Source organism: Mustela nivalis (assembly GCF_964662115.1).
Source record: "Mustela nivalis genome assembly, chromosome: 14".
Classification (NCBI taxonomy): Eukaryota; Metazoa; Chordata; class Mammalia; order Carnivora; family Mustelidae; genus Mustela; species Mustela nivalis.
The window spans coordinates 83,459,134-83,472,648 of record NC_139033.1 but is presented as its reverse complement, the minus strand read 5'-3'; positions in this window follow the sequence as shown (position 1 = coordinate 83,472,648).

Genomic DNA, 13,515 nt, shown 5'->3' with positions numbered 1-13,515 from the left:
ACTCAATATTAGCAAACCAACCATATCCACCAATGTATAATAATAGACATCATTACTCATTAGGGTTCATCCCAGGAATGCAAGGATGGCTTAGTAGTAGATAACAAGTCAGTGTTATTCATGTTGATAAGTTAAAGAACATTACAGGAGTTTCACGACAGAGAAAATTATATTTTATTTAAAAATTCAACATCATTCATAATGAAAACTCTTAGCAAACCAGAAATATGAAAGTATTTTCTTAACCCAATTAAAGAGGATTTTTCAAAACTATATATGAAACATCACACTCAATGTTGGACTTTTCTTTCTAGTAAAGACCAAGCACACTATTCTATACATTATTGTACTAAAGGTCCTAGAGATCACAAAAGACATGAAAAGAAAATATTTAAGACTGGAAAAAGAAAAAAATTTTACTTGGAGTATTAATGGAACAAACGAGACTTCACCAAAGCTGTTGGATATAAGATCACTATAAAAAGAAAAAATTCAACAGTGTTTCTGTCTATCAGCAAAAACTACTATAAGAAGTAATTTAAAAATATGTCATTTATAACAGCAACAAAAACTAGAGGGTACCTTGGAATAAATCTGACAAATATACACACAGAAGAAGACTCCAATCAATGAAGATGGGCTGTGATCATGGGTGGGATGAGTCAGTATCGTAAAACACAATTATCTCCAAATTAATTTGGAGATCAAGTGCAATTCCCTTAAAAATCTTGATAGGGGCACCTGGGTGGCTCAGTGGGTTAAAGCCTCTGCCTTCAGCTCAAGTCATGATCTCAGGGTCCTGGGATCAAGCTCCACATCGGGCTCTCTGCTCAGCGGGGAGCCTTCTTCCTCCTCCTCTCTCTCTCTCTGCCTGACTCTCTGCCTACTTGTGATCTCTGTCAAATAAATAAATAAATAAAACATTTTTTAAAAATCTTGATAGAATTTTTCAAAAATGACAATTTGGGCCCAAAAGATTGTATGAAAAGAAAAAGGGCCAAGAAGACCTACAATAATTTTCTTCCTAATGAAGAATGTGGAAATTTGCCCTAACAGATAGATACATAAAGCATAAAGCCCAAGTAATTAAAACAACGTGATACAGGAACAGGCAAAGAGACAGACTGAATGGAATATAAAAGTTAGATGCAAACTTCTCTGTGTGTGGAAATGTATCATGTGGTAGAGGTCACAGCACAAGCCACAGAAAAAGGAAGGAATGTTCATTAAGTGATTCTAAGAAAATGGAGGGTTTTTTATGTTTTGTTTTGTTTTTAAAGATTTTATTTATTTATTTGATAGACAGGGATCACAAGTAGGCAGGGAAGCAGGCAGAAAGAGAGAGGAGGAAGCAGGGTCCCCGCTGAGCAGAGAGCCCGATGTGGGGCTTGATTCCAGGACCCTGGGATCAGGACCTGAGCCAAAGGCAGAGGCTTTAACCCACTGAGCCACCCAGGTGCCCCATATGTGCAATCTTAAACTGGGGTCTCAGGTGGCTCAGTTGGTTAAGCGTATGCCTTTGGCTCAGGTCAAGATCCCAGGACCCAGTCAGGGTCCAACTCAGTGGGAATTCTTCTCCTTGTCCCTCTGCCCATCCCCCTGCTTGTGCGCACGCTCTCTCTCTCTCTCTCTCTCAAATAAATAAATAAAATTTTTAAAGATTTTATTTATTTGAGAGAGAGAGAGAGAATGAAAGAGAGAGAGAGAGAGAGAGAGCATGAGAAGAGAGAGGTCAGTGGTAGAAGGCAGACTCCCTGCTAGCAGGGACCCCAATGTGGGATTCGATCCTGGGACTCCAGGATCATGACCTGAGCTGAAGGCAGTCGCTTAACCATCTGAGCCACCCAGGCACCCTAAAATCTTTTTTTAAAAACTTAAAATCTAAAAAAAGTTAAACCTGTAAAAAACAGAATCAATGGTGGTTACCAAGGCCTCAGAGTTGGAGGGATAAGATTGATGGGGTTTAAGGGGACGAATCTATAAGTGGTAAATAAGCCATACAGATCTAATTCACAGTATGGTCTAGATAATAAAACTGTACTATAATTATGTGATATAAATATATCATATAATTATATCATAGCAATCATATTAAATATATAAATGTATTGAAGTAACAACTGTACACCTTAAACTTACACAATGTTACATGTCAAAGTTTTGAAAATTACAAACAAAAGAAGTTTAATCTCATTAGTAATTAGGGAGAGGCAAATTAAAACATACTTTGCAGCCATTCGTAGTTAGTCAACAAATTAAGTATTGGTAGGTCCAATCATGTGATTAGGGGATTGGGGCTTTAAGTGTGACCTTCAAGGAGGGGAGAAGGCTGGGGATTAGTTCAACAAGCCTATGTAATTCAATTCCAAGCAAAGTAAAACTCTGGGGGTGCCTGGGTGGCTCAATCGGTTAAGCATCTGCCTTCAGCTCAGGTCATGATCCCAGAGTCCCTGGATCGAGCCCCACATCAGGCTCCCTGTTCTGCTTCTCCCTCTGCTCCTCACCCCTCTTGTGCTCTCTCTCTCTCTCTCATTCTCTCTCACTCTCGAAAAAATGAAATCTTTAAAAAGAAAAAATGTAGGGACGCCTGGGTGGCTCAGTTGGTTGGACGACTGCCTTCGGCTCAGGTCATGATCCTGGAGTCCCGGAATCGAGTCCCACATCGGGCTCCCAGCTCCATGGGGAGTCTGCTTCTCCCTCTGACCTTCTCCTCGCTCATGCTCTCTCTCACTGTCTCTCTCTCAAATAAATAAATAAAATATTTTAAAAAGAAAAAATGTAAAACCCTGGACACCAAAGCTTGGGTGACACTGAGCACTTGATAAGGCACGGTCCCTGGCTAATAATGCTCAGTCCATATTGTTACCCACTGAGGTGCTGGGAGGGCTATTCCTCCTAACTCCAAGGGGAAACAACACAGAAAATTTAAATTTGGGGCCCTCCCAGACCTCACCGGATGCATCTCTTCTTTTGGCTGCTGAGGATTTGTATTATTTTTGTCATAATAAAACTGAAATTTTAAGTGATTTAAAAAAAAAAACAAAACATTGGTGGGGACATGAGGAGCTAGAAATATACAATGGGTGAAGATGTGACTACCCAATGACCTGGCGTTTTCCATTTCTAGGCCTCAATCTTCAATAAAGACATACGATGTAATAAAGACACACACATATATAAATAAAACCATGCGCATGGCTGTTCCTCGTGTCTGTGTAATACTGAGAAGCTGAAGCAACCCTCAGAGGTGGGACGGGTATATAAACAGCAGTCTGTCCCTTCGAACACATGGAAGACAGAATGAATGAACTCGATACATGCGTACTTACTCTGTACCCGAGTTAAATGTCTCTAGCTATTTCCAGACCATGCTTTGAATTCCTATCTTTAGTGCCAGTGCTCATGGCTGTTGTCCTTTCCCTCACTTTTTGCTTAACAAATCTTAGTGATATACTTTACGTACAGCTTCCTCTTAAAACATTCCCGGGTCCTTTTAATTCTGACACTATAGATGAGAAACCAAAGACCCCAAAAGGTTGAGTCACACTAAGCTCACATGGCAGATGACTGGCAGAATTAGACCGGGAACCCTGGCCCTCTGCCTTCTTTTTTTTTTTTAAGATTTTATTTATTTTATTTGACAGACAGAGATTACAAGTAGGCAGAGAGGCAGGCAGAGAGAGAGGGGAGGAAGCAGGCTCCCTGCTGAGCAAAGAGCCCGATGCGGGGCTCGATCCCAGGACTCTGGGATCATGACCCGAGCCAAAGGCAGAGGCTTTAACCCACTGAGCCACCCAGGCACCCCGGCCCTCTGCCTTCTTGTATGGTGTAAGTCTACAGGTAAAATCAGAGAATGGTAAATTCAGAATTTATCGCACCTAAGCGTGGGGCACTCTGTTCCTCACACAACCCCAGACAGCTCTGGCCTCAGTGGCTATCACCCCTTCTGGAGGGCGAAGTGTTTGGATCTGACTTAACCACAAACTCTCCATGTGACTCACTAAGTCAAGCTCTGTGTCTTGGTTTTTTCATCGGGTTGATGCCAATAATCTCTGCCTAGCTATCACATGAACCCATTAATAGAATCGAGTGAAACAGGAGATAAGAAAATGCAAATGTATTTGCAATAAGGGAGAAATTAACTTTTTATTATTCTTAGGATGCCAAAATGCCTGCCCTCTGGCTAAAAGGATCATGGGATGTCCAATTGGTTAAAAAAAAAAAACAAACAGCAACTGATGTGGAGAGTTTTGCCATTGAAAATAAATGAAGCATGGTGGTGGACTGGGGGCTGCTGACCTCATACCAGAAGCAGCACTCTGGAAACTCTGCTCCCTTCTCCTGTCTCCTGCTGCTTGGAGCCTCCGTGCCACCCGAGCTCTCTGGCACAGGAACACTAGTGGGCAGTCTGGGGTCCCTCGGGGCAGGGCTGACCAACCCTGACAAAATACTGAAGTTAGCCAGGTCAGGCTTCTACATTTCTTCCCTGTGCCTTTTCTCCTGGTCTAGTCTTCACTACATCCTTCCTGAGTTACTGAAGGAGGGATTCTATACAACCAACTTCCCTCTCCCAACTACTGTTGGGCTTCCCACTATTGAGGACCTGTTAAGGCCCCTGAGGTTAGGAACCGTGCCTGGCCCCATCTTTGCAGAGAGTCTGTACTCAACAAATGTCAAACTGAGCCAAAGGGACTACCGCCTGTCTTCCTCCTTAACCAGAAACCTTGTGCTGAGCTTCTTGCTCACAAGGAAATGTCTGATAGGTCCCTTCCCACAGACTCTTGGGACCTATTTCCTTGTCCTCCCCTCCTAGGCTAGATGCTTTGTCCAATAGGCCATGGGAAGTAATGCTGAACCCCAGGGAGACGGTCACATAAGGGAGTGGAGAAAGAAACAACGACTGGGAATGTGTTCACTGGGGGACTCTGCGCCCTACCCCGACTCCTCTGTTGTAGACCAGAGGTTTCACACCACCATGTTCCCCATCATGGGCAGGTAGCCTGGTTGCCCGTGGACAAGACTCATGCTGAGAAATGTTTTGAAGTTAAGCAGGTTACACTATCTCTCTTTTCTTATTTTTGTTTTATTTACTTATTTTAAGATTTTATTTATTTTTGACACAGAGAGAGAGAACACAAGCAGGGTGAGTGGCAGGCAGAGGGAGAGAGAGAAGCAGGCTCCCCCCTGAGCAAGGAGCCCGATGCAGGGCTTGCTCTCAGGACGCCAAGATCATGACCTGAGCCAAACGCAGATGCTTAATGGACCGAGCCATCCAAGTGCCCCTCTTTTCTTATTTTTAAAATAAAGAAATGTTTCCTATTCTCTTCCTTCACAATGTTGTTAAGAATTAAACGTGAATTAATTAATAAAGAATTAAAGATTAAATGTGAAAATCAGTAAGAAGAGAAGCGAGACAGGCAAGACAACCTCAGAGCCAGGCTGCTTTGCCAGGCTTCTCTGTCTGTGATCTTTGGGCCACTGCTAGCTTGGACTCGCAGTAGCTAGTAGCCCAGGGCCGCCTCTGATGGCCCTTCTCTCACCTAGACCAGGGACATGAGGACCAAACACAGGAGGCCCTGCCCTTCTGAGTGACCTTTTATCTACATAGGACTGTTTTCTCTGCCAAACACGCCAAAAGGAAGGAAAGCCAGCAAGACATTAGTTCTTTTCTTAGCTCCTAAATGGCTGACATTTCAGGAAACCAAAATTCTGAATGGGACCAGAGGGCATTTCAATTCATCCCGCCTATCTACAGGCAGAGTCAGTCTAACACAAGGACTCTGTTAAACAGGGCATACTTTCAGAGGTTCAGGGGATACCCTTGTTCAAAACTCTCTTCCAAACTTATTTGCTCACTGCTTGAAACTCCATCATTAGAGCTTTACTTCTTTGGTATAAGCCAAATGTAGGTTTTGTCTTCTGTATAATTGCCCACATCACACATATAAAATCATATCGGTCACCTCAATGTGAATGAAATACATTGGTCCTTTCCTGAGAACAGGCTTGGATGGCAAGGGGAGGACCGGAACACCGCAGGCAGCAGCCTGTACGGCCGGGAGAGGGCAGGTGGGGGTGTGTAGAAGAGAAAGGATGCACACGGACTGGTAAAGACTTTCCACCTGGACAGTCAGGTATGGCCTCCAAAGTACCCAGAAAAGCCACATGTAAAAAAAAGCTGGACCCCCACCCTTCGGCCCCCAACAAAAGATCACATTCTATGATTACATTTCTATCTAGCAAATATAAACTCATCTACAGTGATAGAAAGCAGATCTGTGGCCGCCTGAGAAGGGCTGGGGGTGGGTAAGAGGGAGAAATGACAAGCACAGTGGAGGGGAACGTTGGGAGGTGATCGATACCTCGATTATGATGATGGTTCAGGAGTGTATAGATGGGCCAAAACTTACCAAATCATACACATTAAGTTATGTGCAGTTTACTTATTGTATCTCAGTTATACCGCAATAATATTTTTTGGAAAAGAGTGGAAAAAAAACAAAAACCCAAAAAACTATGTGAGTACTGTATGCCTGCCAAATAATCCATCTCACATGCCTCTGGAAAATTCTGGCAGAAACGTGTTTTCCAAGAGGATACCTCCTCTCTCTGAGCATCAGGTATTCGCTCTGTAAATTGATAAAGATGCACTAGACAATCCCAAGGTCCTATCTAGATATCACAGTCTAGATTGTAAGGGTCAAATATGTAAACCAATAGAAAACCATCATTAAAGGCTAAAGGATTAGATATAAATACAAGGCAGGAACTATTAAATAATCAGCATATACAGAGATACTGGGTAAAAACAGTGGATTAAATATATGCATCTAATTTCACTGTATCTAAAACTCCATTAAGAGGGATTTTCCCCTCCCCAAGGGCAAAGTCTCCAATGGGAAATCATAGAAAGAAAAACTGTGACATCAGAAATGAAAACTTTAGTGAAAGAATTAGAAGACAGATTGAGGAAATTTTCCAGAAAGTAGAGCAAAAAGACAGGGATAGAAACTAGAAAAGAAGAGATGAGAAATTCATCTGAATAGCTGAATCACAGGAGTTTTAGAAACACAACAAAGGACACAAACTAATTCAAGAAAACACTCCAGAATCAAAGGTCATGAGTTATCAGACTGAAAGGGCCACTCAGTGGCCAGCACAATAGGTATGTCACTGTGAAATTTCTTAACACAGGGGGGACAAAGAAATCCTACAAGGTCACATGCAAAGAGGGCTTTGGCCTCAACAGCAGCCCTGGAAGCTAGAAGACAATGGAGCCAGGCTATCAACGTTCTGAGGCGGTCAGACCCAAGATTTCAAAAAATTTCCCACTCATAACTCTCAGGAAGTTCTAGAAAATACACGTCATCAAAAAGAGGGAAGAAAGCAGGAAACGAGAAGACACGGGATCCAGAAACAGGTGATCCAACATAGGGAAGAGGCAGGGAATTGCCCAGATGGTAGTAAAGGGAGGTTCCAGGGTGGCAGCTGTTCGGCCTCCCCCACCTCTGAACAGGAGAGAGGCTCCAAGAGACCTTCCCAAGAACAAACTGAGAAGACACCTGTGTAACTGGCAGAGTTTAAGGTTAATTAGTGCTAAGAGCTTCGAAACCTACGTGTATGAAAAAACAAAATAAACAAAAAGGTAATATTGTAAAGGAAAAACAATCATGGGGTTGACTATGTGGCTTAGCTGCGAGTGGCATTACACTGTCATAATGACAGCTGCACTGATTACTGATCTACCAAAAATGACCATATAACTATATAGAGAATAAGGGGCCCTGGGAAGTGTGCATATGTGTAAAAGGGGGGAGCGGAGAAAAAGGAGCTGAATCCTCACCTCCCATTGTGGGAAGTCAACAGATAACGCCTGAACTGAAACACCAGGAAGTAGCAATACAAACATGTTATTTATAGATAGGTAAAAGAATTAGTTAAACAAGTTGAAAATGGTCCCTCTAGGGAAAGGGAAATGGGGGGAGGGGAGTGGGTGGAGAGAGGCTGAGGACTGCTCTTTGTCTTCATTAACCTTGTAGAACTGGTTGGCTCTTTCAATTATGTGCCTGGTATAACTTTGATAAAACTTAAATAATTAAAAAATGAATGCGGTGAACGAATAGTGATAATAACACTTACTGAGGGCCTACAGTGCCAACAGGTGTCCCACATACGTGTGCTAACCTGCTGGTGCCAGGTTTTCTGAGCTGCTGCAGGTCGTGCAAAATACCTGTGTGAAGGCGCTTCCATTAGGGAGGTCACTTGGGGGCTAAGCCCACACTTGTACTTCCTGCTGTAAGTTAGTTCCTTAGCCTAACTCTCAGCATCTCACCTTGAGAAATCCTGTGAATAAATGTCTATATGATACTGAGTGGACAGGGTCTAGATTGACAGCCAGCTGCTTCAGGTCCTCATTTGGAGAAGAGCAAGGGATAGAAATGTAGTGAGTGGGACAGAAAAATACGCGCCCTGCTAGTGTCAGACTCTGGCACTGGCAGCAGGAAAAGAACGAGAAGGGAGTCCTGCTTCTGGGTGGGTTCATATCCGAAGCCTCAGACTTTGATTCTTACACACTTGTGTCTTAAATTTCAGTGAAAACGGTAACGTTTCAAGGGTGCCTAGGTGGCTCAATCGGTTAAGTGTCTGCCTTAGACCCGGGTCATGGTCCCAGGGTCCCGGGATCGAGCCCTACATAGGGCTCTCTGCTTAGTGGGGAGTCTGCTTCTCCCTCTCCCACTGCCAAATAAATAAATAAATAAAATCTAAGAAAAAGAAAATTGAAAAGTTTCTGCTTCTGGACGCTGAAATGGAGACTCCATGAGGTAGTTTTCTGAGACTGAGTCCTGTTGCCAGCTACCACCTGAGGGGCAGCACAGCATGGAGCCAGATCGCAATACAAAACATTGTGTGAAAGAAAAACACCCCAGACTAGGAATGAAAAGACCCAGTTTCCCAGATCCCTCTCGGACACTTGCAGCTTTGTGACCCTGGATAGTTTACTCAGCCTCACGGCTCGCTTTTCTCTTCAGTAAAAGGACCTGACTCCACGACCTCAAGGGTCCCTTCCTGGCAGATAAGACAGTAATCTCCCTGAGGGCAGGGACAGTGTCTGTCCTCTTCTTTGCTGACTGTATACTGCATTCTGTAAACCTGCTGTGCTCCCTAATGTGTATGGGGTGAGGAGGAGAAGAAGAACCTTCTGAGGGTTTTTTTTTTCCTTTCTTATTTTTCATTCTTTCGTGTTTTCTCTAATATTATTTTCTGCTGGCAGGACACACCCAAAGATCCAAATTTGTATTAAAAAGAAATGAAAAAAGAAAAAGAAGTACCTAGCACAGTGCCTGGTACACAGCAGGTATTCAATACCTATCTGTTGAATGAGTGAAATGGAAGAGAAGGTCACTCCATTAGACTCTTCAAACCAGAGAATGAAATTAACTACAGTCAATGAAATTAACTGCAAATGAAGAAACAAAAGCCTAGTGAAAAGGAAAAAAAGTCTTTGCAGTCACCCCAGTTAAACAGGAATGGAACCGGACTCAAGTCCCAACACTGTGGAAGCTACTAGATGGTAGGTCAGCGCAGATTAGACATGGAAGGGAAGGAGCCACATCTCAGAACATGCAGGGAAAATATCACTGTACCAGGGTACTATTCTGAATGAACTGGTAAAGTTTGGCAGCGAAGCGAGACAAAGTAAAAAGAGCACATAGCATCTGGTTCAAGTTCCACCTCTGCTACTTGCGTATGTGATTTTAGGCTGGGTACCTAATCTCTGAGGCTGTTTCTTTTTCTAAAAAGCAGAGATAATAATAGCATCTACTTCACAGAATTTTGGTTAGAATGGAAGCAAGTTAAATGCGGTATGTGAAGAAAATGTTTTGCAAGCTATAAAATATAGACTGTTAATCTGTTTGGCCAAGATCCACCCCACCCTCAAGTAATCTCTCACTCACAAATCAACATAGATCATTAACAATAGTTTGTTTGTTTCTAGCCATCTCGCTGTCACTTTGAAAATCAAGTGGAACGACCTTGAAAGGTAGGTAAATCTTGATGGAGGTGGGCAAGAGGAAGAAGATGTGAGCAGTTAGAGTCTAGGTAGGGATGCTTCAGGGGCTGCTCCTGAGTGGTCAAGAGCAGGTAACTCCAAGGCTGAGCATGAACAAGACTGGCCCAACCGCCAGGAACCGGATTCTAGACTTTGTGATTGGGAGAACCTGTGAACTCTCCTCTGGGTGGTTTCCTTATCTGTAGAGAGGTAACCACCAACTCTGCTTTCGTGGAGGCTACTGTAATGTCACATGAGACGGTGGGTGTGAAGAATTTTTAAGAATTATTGATCACCATCTCTGCAAATGGGAGATTATCATTCTTTTAGAAGAGCATGGATGTGGTGATAGAAAGCTCATGTATAATAAACCTTGCCCACTGTCATGGACTGAATTGTGTCCCCCCCCAGCCCCCGCCCCAGAGTCTTCTAATGAAGTCCTAACCCCCCAGTAGGACTGTGTTTGGAGACAGGGCCTTTAAAGAGGTGATTAAGATTAAATGAGGTCATAAGAAGGACGCCTTAGTCCAAAAGGACTGCATCCTTATCCATGAGGAAGAGACACCAGGGATGTGTGCTCACAGAGAGATGGCTGTGGGAGGACACAGCAAGAAAGTGGCCACTTGCAGAGCCAAGGACAGGGGACATAGTAGGAACCCAACCTGCTGACTCTTTGATCTTGGACTTCCAGCCTCCAGAACTGTGAGAAATATGCTTCTGCTGTTTAAGCCCCCTGGTCTATGGTATTTTATTATGGCAGCCCTAGCAAACTAGTACACTCACCTAACAGTTTTGCTTCCCCAGAACAAATTCTCCCTTTATACTGAAAGATAATGCGCAACAACGGTTCTTAGAGGCACTCTGGGTGCCAGCAAAGGGAGGAGGCAGTGTGGCTGGTGGTCAGGACCAGGTGTTAAGAGCTTGTCCTGTCAGGTAGTAGATTACACTTGAATGGCTGAGTGAATGGAAACCAGCTTTGTCTGCCCTCAGACATTAAGTTTGTTTTCTTTTGCCTATATACCAAGATTCTGAAGCTCAACAGAAGAACTGCTTAAGGAGCTTTTAGTACAAGGGAAAGATGGAGGCCCGTGAGTAAAGCTTAACTTTCCTCTTTGTGATGTGCTAGGTAATTTGAATAATGATACCTTCGAAATAGGAGACAAAGTTTAAATCTTGGTTGAGAGCTCCAAGAGTAATTATGTGGGCTTCTTTTGCGGTTGAATTCTGTCAGAATTAAAAAGACAAATCTGGCAATTCTGCCTTACTCTTTGCACATTAACTTCACAGGTTTATTCATTCAACAGATTTTCTTGATCACGTACTACATGCCAATTTCTATTCGAATCATAGAGATATCATGATAAGAATAAAATAGACATAGCTCCTGTTCTTATAGAGCTTACAGTTGAATGGGAGAAATATAGACAAGAGCCCGAGGATAAAAATAGAAGTCTAAAAAAATTAAAAAAAATATAAGTCTATGCCTGGCATTTAAAAATTCAGTTCAGGGATGCCTGGGTGGCTCAGTTGGTTAAGCGGCTGCGTTCAGCTCAGGTCATGATCCCAGCGTCCCGGAATCGAGTCCCACTTTGGGCTCCTTGCTCGGCAGGGAGCCTGCTTCTCCCTCTGCCTCTGCCTACCACTCTGTCTGCCTGTGCTCTCTCTAACAAATAAATAAATTAAAAAATAATAGTAATAAATAAAAATTAAAATCCAGTTCAGTCTGGGCCTGGTCAACTTCTTTCATTACTTTCTATACTCCTACTCAAATGCCTTTCTCCAAACAAATCATCCCAGTAAAACCTTCCTAAACTTGTACTTTCACTCTTATTCCCTACCTGGATTGCTTTCTATACCTTATTGTAATCCTATCCATCCACAAAAGCATGGTAGTTAGCCCCTGAGATGACTCCCAATGATCTCTGCCTTTTGGTAATCACACACTTACATGTGAGCTGAATCTGATGACTTGCTTCTAACGAAAACATTCAGCAACAGTGATGCGCTATCACTTCTGAGATTAGGTTACGTAAAGACCAAAGCTTCCATCCTGGTTTCTCTTAAGTCTCTCACCCAGGGGAAGCTAGTACCAAGTCTTAAAGCAGCTCTGTGGAGAGGCCCATGTTATGAGGGACTGAGGCCTGCCAATGACCACTTCAGTGGGCTTGAAATTGTTTTTTTTTTGTTTTTTTTTTTTTTAAAGATTTTTTCTTTATTTATCTGACAGAGATCACAAGTAGGCAGAGAGGCAGGCAGAGAGAGAGGAGGAAGCAGGCTCCCTGCAGAGCAGAAAGCCCGATGTGGGGCTCGATCCCAGGACCCTGGGATCACGACCCGAGCCGAAGGCAGAGGCTTAACCCACTGAGCCACCCAGGTGCCCCGGCTTGAAATTGTTTTCTTCTCCACCCTCCATTCAGCCTTGGAGCTTACCTGCAACCTCACAAGAAACCTTGAGCCAAAGGAGCCCAGCTAAGCTATACCTAGATTTTTAGCCCATGAAAACTGTGAGATAATAAATACTTATTGTTTTAAGCCACTAAGTTTGAAGGTAACTTGGCCTTGCTTCAAACTGTTCCCCTGAATTGGCTTTGACTTAGCCTAGCCCAGAGAAGCTTCTGTCTTCTTTGAACTTGAGGTAGAACTGTTTATCTCATTGGTCCTTTTATACTTTTACAACATTAGCTCCCTTCTATTCTCTGTTTCTAGTCCTTTCCAAATAACCTAAAGTCAGAAGTTACTCAAAGTATTTGGCAAGGTGGAGAAAGGTTTTGAGAAGCAGAATTTTGTATGAGAAAGGAGTTTTAGCTCATTTTGTGTGGCTGAATGATAAACATCTTGTAGGTGGGAAGCTGAAGTAGAAGTTAGAAGAGGAACCACGGCTTAAGAAGAAATAATTTTTGGTCTTCATCAAAGTGAGGCATCAGCAGCCAATACTAATAGCCAGTTCTCCTTGTAAATTCTTTCTAGTGATTTCCTTCGTATTGTGTGAGGAGCTTAACCTTCTGCTGGCAGTTGTGAGAGGTAAGAGAGGCTCTGGGGCACTGGGGTCACTTCAGAGAAGGGAAGCCAATTGTTTTCTCAGGGCCCCTCTCTCACGTTTATTCTTTTCAGGGCCTCTGTAGCAGGACGGTGCTGAAGCCCATTTCCTACACGTAGCAGCATTTATTTAAAACACGCATCACATATACACAAAAAATCAAATGCAAAGGAAAAGGGGGGGAAAAGCTGCTGAAGACCAGAGTCACTAAAAGTTCAGGCTAAGAATAGACAAGGAACTCTGAGAGCTGCTTGGCTATGTGACCTCCTGCAGGGGCTTGGCAATAAGCCCAATTCAGCTTTGTTTTCTCTATGCCTTTACAAAGAGCACTAGCTTGGGAGTCAGGAGACCTGAGTTCTAGGCCTGGCTCTGCCAGGGCTGCCTTCTGTGAACTTGGATGAGTCCTTCCCCTTTCAAGGCCCCAGTT